Source organism: Mus musculus, chromosome 1, assembly GCF_000001635.26.
Source record: "Mus musculus strain C57BL/6J chromosome 1, GRCm38.p6 C57BL/6J".
In the NCBI taxonomy this organism is placed as follows: Eukaryota; Metazoa; Chordata; class Mammalia; order Rodentia; family Muridae; genus Mus; species Mus musculus.
This window is the reverse complement of record NC_000067.6, coordinates 64,012,830-64,016,861: the sequence shown is the minus strand read 5'-3', so window position 1 is coordinate 64,016,861 and position 4,032 is coordinate 64,012,830.

Here is a 4,032-nt window from a genome sequence, read left to right as displayed (position 1 = left end):
CACACACACATATATATATATATATATATATATATATATGGTGGGTCAGTATATCTGCATATCTCATTCTGAGAATGAAATCCAGTTCAACATGCTCATACAGTAAGCACTTTGTCAATTGAGCTAGTGTCCCAACCTAATGCTATAGTTTTAATATGAGCTTGATTACGGGCACATAGACTCACATTGCTCAAAAACACCCAGGTCTTAAAAAGAAAAACTGTTCTGCCTAAGGAGAGTATTGCAGAGGATGTACAGAGAAGCTCAACTGAGTCAGGAAAGGTGAAAATAAAGTCAGCAAGGAAAAGGTGTTCCAGGAAGAGGGAAGGGCATGCATGGAAGTTCAGAGGCGTGAACCCCCCCCCCCCAGGCATGAAATGGTCAAACCAAGCAGTAGAACAGAAGTCTGCATCTTTAACCTAGTTACCTTACCTAGCATCTGTGGAGCAAGGGAGGTCCGGAAATAATGAAATAAATTACATAGCATCCACTGTGATAATATGCTGGACATTGTTCAAGGTTTGTGGGATACCCCAACAGGCAGAGTTGACAAGGCCGCTAAACAGTGACTGAGGAGAACAGTATATGAACATGTCTTTAGTTAAAATTCTGGTACAACACTATGAAGAAACAGACAAGGCACCTGGCAGTAAACTTTTGAATGGTTCCAACAGGCTTCTCTAAGGCTGTGACATTTGAACGAAGACCCAATGAGAATGAGCACCCAGAGAGAGAGGTGCTGTAAAGGGGACACAGGACACAGAGCTGGGTACAGGAAGGAGGCCTCTGTGACTAGAGAATGGGGAGGATATTATGTTGATGAGAGGCCAAAAGGTGGCCCTCTCCGAGTTATCCCTACTGATAAGGGGTCTCAGCAGTTTGAACAACAGCATCCTTTCCTGATCTCCATGGAGAAATGAGCACTCTGTCAGGAAAGAGCATCATGTCCAGCCAATTCCTTAGGTGAAAAGACTGAGATAGTCTCACTTCCTCAGTCTCCCTCTCCTCTCCAGTCAGCCAGTCATGAGTTCTTGTTCTCTAAAACAAACCCAAAGGGTCTTGGTTTCTCCCTGCTTCCCCCTGAGCTTCGCACTCTTGTCTGGGCTGTGGATGCTTCAGAGCCTGAGCTGCCCTCAGAAAGGTATCTAAAGCAGAAACTCCAGCTGAAGGTTGTATAAGGTGGCATCGAGGTCACTGGCACAGAACTCAGCTTTTAAAGTGTTCTCCATACATTTGGTTTTTTTTTTGTAATTCCCATCTTCCTGGTACATTTCAACATGACAAAGAGATCAAAGGATTTTGGAGAGGAGACTTGAATTTGTGTCCTAGTTTTAAAAAACACGTGGCCTTGGGCAAGCCCTAATTTCTCTCAGCTACAAATCCCTTCTCTGTGAGTGAGGATATTGGGTACAAAGTCATTCCTATTACACAGGGCTCCAAATACGATGATAGATATGAAAACGCTCTGCAAGCAGAAACTCATTTTTACATGAGCGAACAGCTTTATGAAGTTGTATTTAATTCTGCTTCCTGCTGTGTGCGACCTCTCAGGTTTCTATACTATAAAACACCAGAAAGTAAAAAGGTTTTAGAGTGCACTGGAGTCTTTAGCTTGCACGAGCTCCCAATTCTTAAACCTCAGCCCATACGATATGCAGCTGACCAAGCCAGCTCAGTCAGTCAACAGGTTCTCCAGCACAGGAGTGAGGATTAAAAAGAAATAAAAAGACAATTAGACAACATTGTAACATGACCCCAGTTAATACTGAGGCTGAAGACAGGTTTACTTTTTTCTCAATCCACTTTTATAACATTTTAATTACATGCAAGTGGTAAGGTTGAGCGGTGCAATAAGGAACAAGAAAGGCAAACAAAATGTCCCACGATCACTGTTTCTAAGGGCTTATCAGGATGACCAAGATATCTGAGCCTACTTCCCCGTCCTAGCCCAAAGTCAGATTCTTGCCTGAAGCCAACTTCTTTTGTTCTACCCTAAAAATTAAGATTCCTGCCTGAACTTTCTTCCTTGTCATGGTCTAATGTCAGATTCCTGCCAAGAGGCCCCAAAAGCTCTCCACATGTAGCCCAAATGATCTTTCTGCTAGTATGGAAATGTGTAACTGTCCTGTCCAAATCTGGTAGCCACTAGCCATTGATCCATTGGATGCTCGAAAAATGGGCCCTGCACCTTAGAAATGATGCATATTTTGTTTTTTCTCTTAATTTATTTAAATTTTAAATATTCAAACAAGGCTAGTGTTTGCTAAATGTCCAGTACAAGTCCAAGCCTGAATTTTCAGGGTCCCAGTCTATAAAGGAAAACCTGCCAAGGACCTTTCCAACTATGCTTTGAGATCCACAATTCAGAAGTAAATAAGCCAATTCAAATATAGTAAGGGCTGAATCCTCAGCCAGGTCTCTTGTTTTTGAGTTGAATATAATTCTAAACTCTTTTTTAGGTTCATAGTTGGTTTATGTATCAACAAGGGAAAAGACTTCAAAACAAGAGTCTCAAGCAAAATGCAGCCTTGGAAGATAAGCTGCCTAAGAGACAGTCTCCTGGGAGTTATATTTGAGCATGGAGTTGTTCCAAATGCAACAGTCTCTCTTTCTCATTAGGAAAAATAGCTACAGAAAAATCTAGAGTTGAATTTTTAAAAGGGTACGTGTGTGTGCCTAACCAGGAATTGTTTCATGATGGCCACAGTCTTAAGATCTCTAATGAAATTGGCACTCTGTGTGTGTGTGTGTGTGTGTGTGTGTGTGTGTGTGTGTGTAGGATTATCTTCCTATGCCTGTATATTTAGACCACAATGAACAAATTGGCAGAGAAAGGAATCAAGAATGTAATGTGGTTGAACTGTTTAGGAGAGAGAAGTGAGAGCTCAGAGGAGGATAATCAAGATGGTGGAAAAGACGAGCAAAAGAGATGATGAGGCAGGAGAACAGCTTCTGCAGGGGAAATGAATACAGAGATGAAACCAAGAGGAAGAAGAGAGAACAGATTGGGGTGGGAAGGGTGAGCATCAGAGGAGAAACTGCAGCTTCATTTTCAAAAGGCTTGCTCCTCTCTCTCTCTCTCTCTCTCTCTCTCTCTCTCTCTCTCTTTCTCTCTCTCTGTTCTGTGTGTGTGTGTGTGTGTGTGTGTGTGTGTGTATGAAGAAACAGCAAAAGAACAGAATGAAATTACTTTGTAAAGAAAGAAGGGGGAGGGGCAGTGTGGACAAAGGGGAACAGCTGTCACCTCGTTTAATGCAGGTAGCCACAGAGTCTTTGCTACTTTAGGTGCTACTAAAATTCCAGATGATAAGAGTAGAGGCTGCAAAGTTATTGAGAACAAAAGTGGGAGGAATGCTAATTTAATTGATAATAACATTACAGTTAGTACAATGTTTAGGAATTTTAAAATTGCACATTGAATAAATTTAAATGACTGGTTATCATCCAATTATGATTGCTTAAATAATGTAATACAATTGCATGCAGAAGAGGTATTTTACGCAGTCACTCCTCTGTTCTGACTTCTCCTTTAAGGATTTGCTGTTTGGTTCTGAAGTCAAGGCTGGAGGTAATACAAGCCCCGGGACCATCCCAAACCAAACAGGTGAAACTGTGAAGAAGATAAATGGTATAGATGGCTTCCAAATCCTTTATTATGATTTCTTTCTCCTTTCCTTATTCCATGATCACAGTATTTACCTTCTTCCTTCACATTCCATTGGTGTAACTTTAAAACAAAACAAAGAACTGTGGCCACTATACATGACAGCATCTATACTTGGCAGCATCTATGCATGAGAGCATCTGTAACTCATGGAAGAAGGGTTTATTAGGGACATGGTTTTAAAGGGTGCAGTCCATCATGATAGGAAGGCATAGTCACATCATGGTGGACCAGGAAGCAGGAAGTGATACAGGAAGTGGCCAAGGGTAAAACCCCCACAAGGACCCATGCTAGATGCATGCCTGTGGGGCAGTGGACCATGAGAGGTAGCATGGGTGTTGGCTGAGCTAAAGGCTTTGAAGCCCCGG